Here is a 13,451-nt window from a genome sequence, read left to right as displayed (position 1 = left end):
TCACCTGAATGGGGAGAGATGACATGGCACAGGGAAAAACAAGCTCCGGGCTCCTAATGAGAAACAGCCCGTGTGGGATAAAGCGAGCGAGCGCATTGTGTAATCCGGGTTGGCCGGCTGCGGGGGAGGGGGGGAGGGTTCAGCGGGGGAGGGAGGGCCCAGCGGGAACATGTTTCAGATGGGACTCGAGGTCCTGGAGCCCATCCTGACCCTCTGGGTTGGAATTTCTGACTCTTCTCCGCCTTGACTCAGAATAGGAGCCGGTATCCTGACCGCGCGTTGCTTTTTATAGAATTAAACTTTCTGGCCAACTTCCTCCAGAGATCATCCCTCATCGGCTCTCAACAATACGCCAATCATCAGCTGGAAGGGAGGGGGGCGCGGACCTGTGTGCCCCAAACACAGCCCAGGCCCGGAGCACAAGACAGACCGCGGGGACGGCGTCTGGCGCGGGTGCCCGGCCTGGTAAGTACGACGTGTTCGTACAGGTTGGGAAACCGTCTGGCTCATCTCTGTACTTTCTCTCTCTCCCTCTCCCACTTCTTCTAACTTGGATCTCATCGTGCGGCGGTGACGCTGGCCAAGTTCACGTTTGCCAGTTGCCGAGTGGATAATGGATGGTTTGTGAGATTAGTAATGCGCGAAGGATGAGGAGCGGGGCAGCCAAGTGCATCCCGTCTGTGCGATAAAATGACTTCCCTTGATCCCCACGCAGCCCGAGAGACTAGCCCCGGGTGGACAGACATCAACAAGGATGAGGACAGAATGACTTCATGGCCATTCATTCTGTCACCATCTTTGCACTGGTAACCACCCCCACTCCCACCCCTCACCCCCCGGGACCCCCCTTTCCCCAGCAGTCAGTTACCAGGGGTCATTTCTTGTGTGTAAGGTATCCTGGAGTTTGGAAGCCCAGAGGGGACATTAATAGGATGCAAAGTGCTTAGCAGTCCCTCATTGAAGCTGGGTTTTGTTTTCAATGCTTCGAGGAGGAGGGAACAGTGGAGTTGGAAGCTGCGTGTAATTGGGAGCCGTCTCCTGCCAGGTCCTCGCAGCTTTAAGGGATATCCAGTTTTAGGTTTACAGTACTACATTCTGGCTCGTTGAAATCGCATCTAAACGTTGCCAGAATGTGTCATAAACTACAAAATCTGTACAAAAATATACCGACATGATGGTTCTGCAGCCTTAAGTCAGAGCTGTCGGGAGCAGCATGTCCCAAAAGCATTGATCTTGCGCCATCTCACCACGGATGTGGGTCACCTGGGGCAATTACCATTCATGGGATTCCGACCCTGGTGTGACCAGCTGGCTCAGCTGCTTAGAACACCACGTGAAAGGGCCGAGGAGTCGGCCTCACCCTGTCCCCTGGCCACCAATGGCATCCCTACCTGTGCCACACCAGGCAAGGGCCTGGGGATCAAGCCCAGTGAACCATCCCCACTTGCTCCTGGAAAAAAAGTCCCACGTGCTCTGCTCACCTGGCCGGTCTCAGCTCCACTTGCCTTTTGCTCATTGGGCTCTAGACACAAAGCCTCTTCTTTCGGATCCTCCGGCTGGCCAGTTCCCTCCTGCCTCTGAGCCTTTGCACATGCTATTCCCCCTGCTAGGAAGCCTCTTCTCCGGGCTGGCTTCTGCTCCTCTTCCAGCCTTCCGTTCGCAGGCGGATTGTTCACGGGAGCCTGACCTCTGTAGCTGTCTTAGTCCACTTGGGCCGCTATAACAGAAACATCATAGATTGGGTGACTTAAACGACACAGTTTTCCCTCACAGTTCTGGAGTCTGGAAAGTCCAACGTCAAGGCACTGGCAGATTTGGTGTCTGGTGAGAGCCCTGTTCTTAGTGCCTTCTCCGTGTCCTCACGTGGAGCTCTCCGCGGTCCCTTTTGTAAGGGCACTAATCCCATTCACAAGGGGTCCACCCTTAAGACCTAATCACCTCCCAGAGGTCCCATCTCCTAATACCATCACCGTGGGGGTTAAGATTTCCATATGCGAATTAAGGGAGCCACAGAAGTCAGCCCACAGATGCAGCACTTAGGAAAATGATCACTTAAGCTTCTGCTTCATAGCTGATTGAACACCGCTTCTCAAATGGCGACGTGCACACGAATCCCCTGGAGATCACGTTAAAGGGCAGGTTCTGACTCTGCAGGTCTGGGGCGGGGCCTGGGACTCTGCCTCTCTAACAAGCTCCCAGGTGATGCTGATGCCAAAAGTCCATGGACCACACACCCTGAGGCAATGGAACCAACCTTTCTCAATCAGGGTTCCAAGAGAGAAAAAAGCCTGACAGAAAATGAGTCGGGCTACCATTTCCTCATTTCTCCTAAAGATGGAACTTAACTAGAACCATTAGCCAGAAGTTAATGCATTACAAGCGTTAGATGCCTCAGGGCAGGTTTCTCCCCCTCCAGGCTGCTTACATTGGGAGCCAGGTCATTCTTATGGTGGGGCCCTCCGGTGCATGTAGGATGTTGAGCAGCATCCCTAGGCTCCACCCACTAGATGCCAGGCGCACTATCCCCCCGTTGTGGCAACCAAAAATATCTCCAGGCGTTGCTCAATGTCACTTGGAAGGTGGTGACAAGAGAACCATTGCCTTAGGACATTAGGGCGTCGTTCTTTGGCATTCCCTGTGAAGAAGGGTGGGCAGTCTAAGGCAGTGTTTTCTTTCTTTTTTTAAAAAAATATTTTTTTTATTTATTTCAGAGAGGAAGAGAGAAATAGAAACATCCTATATAATAAAAGGCTAATATGCAAATCGATCAAATGGCAGAACAACCGGTTGCTATGATGTGCACTGATCACCAGGGGCAGATGCTCAACGCAGGAGCTTCCCCCTGGTGGTCAGTGTGCTCCCACAGGGGAGCACTGCTCAGCCAGAAGCCAGGCTCATGGCTGGTGAGCGCAGTGTCTAGAGTCCAACTGGGCCTGAGCCGTCAGTTGGACATGCCTTGAGGGCTCCCAGACAGCAAGAGGGCACAGGCTGTGCTGAGGGGACCTCCCCCCGAACCCCGCCTCCGAGTGCATGAATTTCATGCACCAGGTTTCTCGTCAGTGATAAGAAAGAATCATTGATTGGCTGCTGGGGATTGGGCCCACACAACCGGTCATGTGGCCTTGACTGGAATCGAACTGGAACCCTTCAGTTCACAGGCCGATGCTCTATCCACTGAACCAAACTGACTAGGGCTAAGGCAGTGTTTCCTTGCAGGCTATCATCCCATTGCCTAGCACAGTGCTCTACATACGGCAGACCCTCAGTATGTATTTGAATAAATGAATGAACGAAAAGAAATGAATGAACATGAACTCCCAAATCCTGCTTGGCTGGTAGGTGAACAGAACTGCATTCACACAACCTCCAACCTTCTCCACCCCACTCTCTCCTTCAAAAAAACGTCAAACTTGTGGGCCAGTTGTCATTCATGGCACAATTTTTCTAAATGAAGCATTTTCCAAAAGTAAATGTCCTTTTGGGGGAAAAAAATGCAAAGAAAGATTCTTATTTGAGATCTTCTTAAAAAATGTCTCCAATGACTGAAATCCTCCTACTGTAAATACCCAGAGGATTGCATTTGCTTAAACAAAATTAAAAAAAAAAAAACCTGCTGTTTTTAGTCTCAAGTGTAGAAAGTACTTGAAAATCATATCCTTTTTTTTTTTTTTTTTTGCGCATCTGACTGAGCAAATTATAAAATGGTAGAATTAATTTTGGTTCTAGATTGTGTTTCTAAGACTTCACCTCAGACTGAGCCTCATGGATAAAGTAGCATCAGGGACTTATATTTTAAGAATCCCTGTTGTAATAAACCAGGAAATAAGGTGAATTCATTCAATTTGCTTGTCTCTGCACCCTCAGAGACTCGTTTTCAAACCAAATTGCTGTGTAGAAAACAAAGCCTTCTCCCTCTTTTCTTCCAAATGTTTGGGCAAGTGGGATTTGGAGCACTGAAGAAGTTTCTGGAAAAGAATATGGTGATGGTGATGACATTCCAATGCTCTTCTAAGTGTATCCTTCTTTACCCAGTAGAGGCAGAAAATCTTTCCTACTTTGTATGCCTGTGCTGCCATCAATTGATAGTGTCTGCATGCATGGTTTATGGAAAAGTGTGCTGTGATCGATTGGTAATGTCTGCCACAGGCAGAGGTGTAGAGAGTGGTGGCACAGCTGTGTGTTTGCCATTCCTGGATCCTGATATGCTTTTACCCTCTAACACAGGTGTCCCAGGCAAAAAGAGAGTGTCAAGGAGAAGGCATAACATGTCCGACTCCATTATACAGACACACCAAGTCAGCACTTCAACTCAAGAGACCTCCCAAAACAGACAAGGCACAGAAACACACTGTTGGAAGAAATTTCCCTTCCTTCTGTGGACATACTGGAATAGGATACCATCCATGTGGCTCCCTCTCGGGGTGAGTATGGCCAGGCCAGGCCATTAACACCCATCCAGTCACCTGACATTGCACTTTGTCACTGTGACATCACATCTACTGAAACAACACATCCTCCATCCTTGGAATAAAAAGATCTTTGCATAAGACTTATTAAATCTGAACATGAATCATATTCATCATTAGTCAGTTAGCTTGCTGTCCACAATATTTAAATGAAGGGAAACAGAAAAAATAGAAATCGACCAGTTTAGGATCTTTAAGACTCTGATGAATAAGTAATGATCGGGGGGGGGGGGGGGGGGGGCGGGGAAAGCAACAGTGACCATAAGAAAAAAAAACAACTCAAAGTGAAAAAAAAATCCACAAAGAGACTCTTAACATTCAATATTCGTCTTTATTTCAAAAATAAGGAGAGGGATGGTTAAAGAGATGAATTCACATTTGAATAGAGTCCAAATGACTTAGGAATTATTTGTATTCTAATATTTCAAATGGACAAGGAGGGATATTACAGTTACGTGATACATTAGGGGTCGAAATGAAATGGGAATACTTCTTTCATTTAAAAGCAATTTCCTTGCCTTTGCGGTCCCTGAGAGTTTCCTAGCGTGTGAGTGACAAGCAGCCCCCTCCTCCCTGGGCTCCTATTTCAGATCCAACCTGTTTAGGGGAGGGGGGAGAATGGAGTTTGTAGTTGTGAGAGCTCCCTTTTTTAAAATCATGTGGCTGCAAGGGAGGGCTTTCCACGTAGAGTTGAGAAGCCAGTAGTTTTTAATCTAAATTAGAAAGTTTGGGGAATAGCGGGACGGCAGAAACACACCTGAATTGGATGGTGGTTTTGGAACCTCCCGCTCAGGGAAGATACCACCATGAGACCCATCACTGCCGAGTGGGGCAAAACAGGAAGTGCCAGCTTGGAAAGACAGGAAGCAGGTGGCCGAGTTCTCCTCCACCGCATCTCAAAAATAGAGCATATGGGGTGGCCCCATCAAGCAAAATTTAACTGTAGACCCAGCAACCACTTATTGAGTACCTACTATGTGCCAGGTCCTACGCTAAGAGCTCTCACATAGGGCATCTCATTAAACCCCAGTGACACGCAGGAACATCCTAGCAGATTCCGCCCCGCCCCCCTTCCTAAGTGTGGATTTGATAGTTACCAGCACAGGGTTTCTCAGCCTCAGCACTATTGGCATTTAGGCAGGATCATTCTCTGTTGTTGGGAACTGTCCTGTGCGTTGTAGGATGTTTAAGCAGCATCCCTGGCCTCCACCCACTAGATGCCAATAGCATACCCCGCCTTAGTGACGACAATCAAAAAATGTCTCTAGCCATTGCCAACTGTCCCCTAGAAGGGCAACCTTATCCCCAGTTGAGACCCGCTTCCTTCGAGATGGAATGGTTTGAATGCCCAGGCAGCCACAGGTAAACATACCTATTATTCCCTCTGAGGGTCTGACGCAGGGGTGCTCAGACCTGAGTGGGCCATACACAATACCGTATATACTCTACTCGACGGGCAGGAATTTTCAAGGGGAATTTGATTCCATCCTTGTTTGCCTTACGTGCTGGCATGAGAACCAACCTCTCTCTTAAATTTACCTGCACAGGCCCCTGGGGAGCCCTGCGTTGGTCACAACGGTCTTTCCAGCACAGAATCTGTGTCGCCCAGACTTCTTCCGTGAAGCCCATGACACTGACCACCAGTTCTGAACACAGGGCCCGGCGTCAGGCCCCCTCAATGCATCCTCACGCCGACACTCGCAGGCAGGCACTCTGACTGCCCCGTATCGAGAGGAGACACTGAGGGTCACCCAGGCTAAAAGACTTGCCACCAATCACACAGCCAGTCAATGGTGGGACCCCTTGGATACCAAGCTGTCTTGCTTTTCAATAGAAAATATGCACAGCGAACACTCAATAACTATTAGCAACTGTTTACTAGTGGGAAACAAATCTGTCTAATTTGATCATGAACTGTTATTCACAATTGTTTCCCTGAATCAAACAAGACTGATCGAATTGGCCAATCCTCCCAACACCACGGCTAGCGAGGCTGCAGATCTTCAGGAAGTATATGTACATATCCCCCGAAGTGTGTTTCTCTTCCAAAACACAAAACAGCAGCTACCCAAACGTCATTAACTGTCAAAACAAGGCAGATCATTTCATTTGAAGCTTCAAAGAAGACTGGAGTGTTGGCAGGTCCCAAAAATAATCACAGTCTTACTTGCCACATCCCCGTATTGTTGCACATTTGCAACTACATCCATTTCCCCACGTGGGTGGGTGCCTCTTGAGGTCCAGGACTGCCTTACTCATCATCACTAGACCCTACTCCATTGAGTTAGTGCAGTGGTTGGCAAACCGCGGCTCGCGAGCCACATGCGACTCTGGCCCCTTCAGTGTGGCTCTTCCACAAAATACCGACTTCTGCGCATGGGCCACGAAGTTTCAATAGCACTGTACGTGCGCGCCCACACGTGGTATTTTGTGGAAGAGCCACTCTCAAGGGGCCAAAGAGCCGCATGTGGCTCGCGAGCCGCGGTTTGCCGACCACGGTGTTAGTGGGTAAGACATGAATGCACTTCCTAGAACCTAGCACGTAGGCAGACTTTGTCTCCATTCTCAGTACCTGTGCGTGGTCTATACTTTTTATATCCTTTCTCCTAGGAAGAGACTGAAGCGGAAGAAGATAAAGTGACTGGCCCAAGGTCATCCCTGTGGGTCCAGGCTGCCAACTCAGGTCTCAAGTTTTGAGCCCCAGATCTCATGCTTTTCACCCTAAGGGCTTCCAAGGTAAAGGTGGGTTGGGAACCTCAGGTGCTAGGTTTGGCCTTGATGTCTAACATTTCTGAACTCTCTTACTGTTAAGCAAATTAAAATAGGAATATCGCATCCCACAAGCCTTTTACGTACAAGGATTCAGCCACCTGTGCTTGGGGAGAGAGGAACAGTGTCATGAGTATAGGTAGCTCCCATAGCAGGCTATGGGATGTATGCAAGTCCAGGGTGAGTTTTGGGTGGGACCTGAGGTTGGCTATACCTTGTCAGGCTCAGCAATCACTAACCTCTCCTCGTATGTGGCCTTGGCTGCCCTGAGTGGCAGTCCAGTATTTATAAATGTTTTTAACGTGTTTAAGGACCGCCATTTCTCATACAATATGTCCCCTAAATACAAGAAAAGCACTTCATTGGTTCTCAACCAAAGAATAATGTGGGATTCTGGCTGGTCAGAACCTAATGTATTGAGAGATGGTCTATAATGACCGATGTGGCTGCTTTCTAAAGGATTTTTGAGGAATATATGTGACTATTACCAAATATGCTGATTTTTGATCCCAAGATATACCTGAGAATTATTGGGAAAACATCAAAACCAGACCTTAATTTATGAAATCATAAATTAAAATAAGAAAGAAAAACAATTTTAACTTTTTTTTTTTTTTTTGAGTGCTAGGCATGGTTCTATGAAATTGATCTGTACTAATTCATTTAATCATCCTAACATGCCTATCTGGTAACTTGCCCAAGGACATAACTAGGGAGTGGTAGAGGCAGGAGTTGAACCCAGGTAGATGGGGCCCCTCTACACTAAACCACAATCTTATCTCCCCAACCAGGTGGACTTGGAGTAGAGGTCCTCATCCTTCCATCTCCCCAGGCCTGACCCTGTCCTGTTACCACTGGGAAGTCAACAAAGACTTGTTTTGGTGTGACTCAACCTCTTAGGTTGTTGACAGTCCTTTACAATTTTTTGACAAGGGAAAAAGGAACAGTTCAACATTTCGAGGCAATCTATGGCTTGGTAAACACACCGAAAGGAGTGGGAACAGGGTGATAACGTGAAAGAGACATGGCTTCACCGTTATCTGCAGAGGGTGTTAGAACACATAACCGTGGCCGGTCACTCTCCATGGAAAACATAACCTCTGTGCAATGTTTTGTTCGTGTGAAGAGATTACAAACGAAAAGTTAAATATTATAGTGAGAACTCTATTAATTGGGCCAGGCGTTGAATGCAGGCCTGTATTTGTCCCAACTCTGAAAAATGCTTTGTGAAGCCCAATTCTTTCAGGCAAGGCAGCAGGGGAAGGGCTTAGCCTACTCAAGACCGCTGTTTTCAAGCAAGCTGACAGCCGCTTTGCACTATGCCAGGGTTCCTTTAATGAGCTCATGACAAAGGGCTCTGAGGTGTCCTCTGCAGCTAGTCCGGGAGGAGCTCTGCGTAGGAAGCACTGACGGAGTCCTTAGCACCTGAAATAACAGAAACTCTCTTAAAACGCATAACGCAATGAGTGGATCTGCCACTTCAGACTGGTCTTCTGTAACTGGCAGGTCTTTTTCGGTGGCAAGCAACAGAAAAACGACTCTGATTCGCCGAAACAGAAAGGAGTGCTTGCCAGCGTTCAGCATGGCTGAACCCCTATGCTTAAAGGACATCAGCAGGATTCTGACTTTGCCCATTTCCTGGTTTTTCGTCCTTGGTGTTTGTTCCCTTCTCAAGCAGGCTTTCCCTAAATGGTGTTAAGACTGTTCCTGGCACTTTCAGCCTTACATCCTACCAGCTTAGCATCCCAGTCTAAAGAGAGGACCTATTTCTGAGTAGTTCCAGCAAATCCCAGGGCTGTCTCTGATTGGCCCAGCTTGGGTCACATGCTCATCCTTGAGCCAATCCTAGTGGCCAGAGCAATGCAGCACTCTCATTAGTCAGGTCTGAGTCACGCCTATCTTTAAAACTCGGATGTGAGCAGGCCCACTTGAACCACAAGGATCAAGAGGGAGGAGCATTTCCCCAGAGAACTATCCAGATTCTGATGCCAGACAATGGGGGCAGGGAGGAAGGGGTGGTGGATGCTGAACAGGCAAAGCCAATGGAAGTCCTTGGAACCTTCTCTCTGAATTATCTCCAACAAGTAAAGTGTTACTAAGCAGAGGAACTTCATGTGGTTTACAAGCATAATTTAGAAATTTGCTTAGATATCTGAGGTTTAAAACATGGCCTGTTTTGGCTACAACATTTTGGAAATATTTTCTGCAAATTGCACTTACCCACATGGCTTGAAGCTTTGGGATTTTTCGTTCTTTCTATCTTTTCTTTCTTTCTTCCTTTTTTTTTTTTTTTTTAATTCTTGGAACAAGTCCTTAAGAAAAAAAGAGGAACAGAAATGCCACAGAATGATTCGAAACAGACGACTCTGAGAGCAGTGGAGATGGCAAATTAGCACAGTGGATGGAGATTCCTTCAGTCCTGATGACATTTCTTAGGGTTCCTCTCGGCCTCTCCTTTTTTTATGTTAATGACTGTGTTCCTAATTACAAAAGCAATACCCGCCCAGTTCAGGAAGAACTGAATGCATACGAAAGTACTACACACACACTCACGCACACACGCACACGCACACGCACACGCACACACCCGCGTGCACACACACTATGGCCCGCCATTTTAGTTAGAAACATCTATTTAATGAGTACCATGTCCTCGGTCTTGTCCAGGCACTATCCTAGCCCCATTTCACAAATGAGGACGCTGAGGTTTACAGCATCCAAGTTGATAAGTGGAGGACTCAGGAATTAAACTCGTGTCTTTCTGCCCTTAAAGCCCTTGTCCTTATCCATTCTGTTATTCCTCCAAAATTAAGAGTTCCAAAATGAACCTTACAAAAATGGCAGATTGACCATAATGTTCTATCACCTGCTTTTTTAATATGCCACGTTTTCCCACGCCATTTCATATACTTCTATGTAACTTTTGTGGACTGTATTGGAGCATCATTGACTCAACGAATCCCCACGTGCTGGACGTTTAGGTTACTTCTAATGTTTCGGTATTATATTCATGCTCCAGGGAACCACGTTGGGGGAACATTTTCACACACATCTCTGATTATATCCTTAGGAAAATTCCTAGAATTGCTGGATCAAAAGGACTAGATATTTTTAGTGTTTACTACCTATTACCAAATTGTTCTTCAGAAAAGCATGCCCAGTGCACAGTCCCACAGCGATGTCTGAGTTTCTGTTTCCCCACTCTGTCCCATTCTGCCTCTTCCTCCGAGATTACTAGTCATTAGCTAATTGTGCCTCTCATTCCCTGCAATGGGCAATGGGAACCTTTTCTAAGTACATCACTTAACAGTATTCAAATGATCTAAGCCAGCGGTTCTCAACCTGTGGGTCTCGACCCCTTTGAGGGTCGAACGACCCTTTCACAGGGGTCGCCTAAGGCCATCAGAAAAACACATATATGCCGAAACCGGTTTGGCTCAGTGGATAGAGCATCGGCCTGCGGACTGAAAGGTCCCAGGTTCGATTCCGGTCAAGGGCATGTACCTGGGTTGTGGGCACATCCCCAGTAGGAGATGTGCAGGAGGCAGCTGATCGAGGTTTCTCTCTCATTGATGTTTCTAACTCTCTATCTCTCTCCCTTCCTCTCTGTAAAAAATCAATAAAATATATTTTAAAAAAAAGAAAAACACATATATAATTACATATTGTTTTTGTGATTAATCACTATGCTTTAATTATGTTCAATTTGTAACAGTGAAATTGGGGGTGACCACAACATAAGGAACTGTATTAAAGGGTTGCGGCATTAGAAAGGTTGAGAACCACTGAATTCTAAGCAAATGCAGTGGTAAGGATTTGTCAGTGATGATTTGCATCCCTATCACTGTTACCATCCGAATTGGGAGAGTTCATAGCCTTTCTTCCCCAGCCCGTGGGACTGAATCCATCGCCTTGGCCCAGGACGCCAGCCTGTGTCATGAAGATAACCCTGGGTCCAAGTGGGGAGTGAGACATTGGCTCAAGTGAAGGACAGCAGAAGGCTGGCCTGCGATAGTGATCCTCACTTGTGACATAGTGGTTATGCTGACATGGAGCCCGTCCCACTAACCATCTGATGCTCTGGGTCCTTGTGCCCTTAGCCACTCTCCATGCTCCTGTCCACTCTAGTCAGACCCGATACAGAATTGAAGACATAAATTGGGGTGATTTCTTGACCTGCCACCTGTCAGGACCCATGTCATAGCAACATTCATTCAAATATTTATTGAGGACTACTGTGCATGGCCGTATTCTAGAAAATTGGGATCTATCAGATCCCTGCCCTCATTGAGCTTACAGTCTAGCAGGGAGAGATAAATAAGTAATAAGTCATAATAAAAAAGCAAGTGAGCCCAGCTGGTGTGGCTCAGCGGTTGAGCATCAACCTATGAACCAGGAGGTCATGGTTCAATTCTCAGTCAGGGCACATGCCCGGGTTTGCGAGCTCAATCCTCAGTGTGGGGCATACAGGAGGCAGCCAATCAATGATTCTCTCTCATCATTAATGTTTCTATCCCGCTCTCCCTCTCCCTTCCTCTCTGAAATCAATAAAAAATATATATATTTTAAAAAAGCAAATGATCTAGTGTACTGGAAGGTTACAAGTGCTCTAGAAGAAAAAGTAGAGCCAGGGTAAGGAGGATTCGGAGGAAGTGAAGCAATGCTTGTGGTTTTAAAGAGATTCCTCAGGGGTGGCCTCGCTGAAGAAATTTGGAGGAAGGAGTGGATGCCTGGGGAAAGGGTGTTCAGGCATAGTGACCATCAGTGCAAAGGCCCCATGTGAGGAGCTTTAGAATCCAGCGAACCTGGCTTCCAATGTCTAATTCTCCACTTTCTTTCTGTGTGAGCTTGGGAAAGTTAATTAACCTCTCTGAGCCCCAGGTTCCTTACCTGGGAAATGGCACTAAACATGAGATCATACCCATGAAGCAGCTGGAGCAGAGCTGATACTCACTAACCATTGTTCAACCCCAGAGGTTTAGGGAATAGCTGCAGGAAAGGCCAAGGCCGCGGTGGTCAGCAGAGTGTGCCCTGTTAAGAGCTTGGGCAGCTCCGGCTGCCATTTCGAAGCCCTGCAACCTTGGACTAGTTTGTGTAACCTCAGCCTCCTTGCTGTAATGTGGGATAATAATAGCCATGATATCAGAGTCATTGTGAGGAATAAATGAGAGCATCCCCTAACGTGCTCAGGAGGTGGGCTTGGCTCTGAAGATGCGCTCAATGACTGGCGGCTATTTTTTGGCTGCCACCATGGGGAGAGAGGCTTTCTTTTCTCCGTAGGACTGCTAAGCGGGTAGACTGTGAGCCGAGAGCTGCTGGGGCCACCTGTGGGAGGTCCTGCCTGCAAAGGAAGCCAAATCAACCCAGGCAGAGCTGAGACACGGCCAGCAAGGGGCTCCTGGGGATGTTTTTTAAAATGTAATTTAGGCTGGCCGGTGTGGTTCAATGGTAGAGCGTTGACCTATGAACCAGGAGGTCATGGTATAATTCCCGGTCAGGGCACATGCCCAGGTTGCAGGCTGGATCCCCAGTGGGGGGCGGTGATTCTCTCTCATCATTGATGTTTCTGTCTCTCCCTTTCCCTTTCTCTCTCTGAAATCAATAAAAACGAATTAAAAAGTAAAATGAAAGGTAACTTTAAAAATGAACGTTAAAAACGTATAGCCCTGAAGTTGCACTTTACATGCACTTAACATATGCAAATGCCACTCCAGCTGGTGCCTGGTCATGAGGAAGTGAGGGCCATCCTCAGGAGTTGCCACCGGGACAGGTGAGGACTGAGTTTGCTCCCTGGTGGCTTCTGGAGCTGAGAGGGGCACAAGCCAAGCCCGCACTTCTCCCTGCAGCCACGGGTCCCACCCACCCCCCTGTTCAGCACCAGGCCGCCCTTTTAAAGCCCTCCGAAATCTCACCCACCTGCACATGAACCTGCTGTCTGAGAAAAGGCTTAACAACAAAAAAACCACTATGAATTATTCTCAGGCTTTTAAAGAAATTTGCATTTTTTTTTCATCGCACTAGCACTGACAATCTAGTCATCTGTCTGTAGGAGGTATTGTTGATTCATTCTATGGACAATTCCAGCTGCACTTCGGGTCTGTAAGCCCCCGATAGGGCTCAGAGCCCAGCCCCCCGACCTGGGCAGTCTGCAAGTCACAGTGGAGCAGTTCTCAGTCTGGGGCCGGCAGCCCAGCCAGTGGGGCTATAGCTCACTCC

At 47.5% G+C, this 13,451-nt stretch overlaps 1 long non-coding RNA gene across 1 annotated transcript; it reads left to right on the top strand.

The window, feature by feature from the left end:
- The first annotated feature begins 220 nt into the window (after positions 1-220).
- Positions 221-10,837, top strand: LOC138997619 (uncharacterized). Its single transcript, XR_011469003.1, has 4 exons — positions 221-465; positions 4,225-4,421; positions 7,077-7,202; positions 8,027-10,837. It is a non-coding gene; the product is annotated as an uncharacterized lncRNA (long non-coding RNA).
- The last annotated feature ends 2,614 nt before the right edge of the window (positions 10,838-13,451 follow it).

This window comes from Myotis yumanensis, unplaced genomic scaffold (assembly GCF_028538775.1).
Source record: "Myotis yumanensis isolate MYYU_CA2020_CCGP unplaced genomic scaffold, mMyoYum1.0.hap1 SCAF_19, whole genome shotgun sequence".
Classification (NCBI taxonomy): domain Eukaryota; kingdom Metazoa; phylum Chordata; class Mammalia; order Chiroptera; family Vespertilionidae; genus Myotis; species Myotis yumanensis.
The sequence above is the reverse complement of the archived record's forward strand: the minus strand, read 5'-3'. Positions and strand labels throughout refer to the sequence as shown.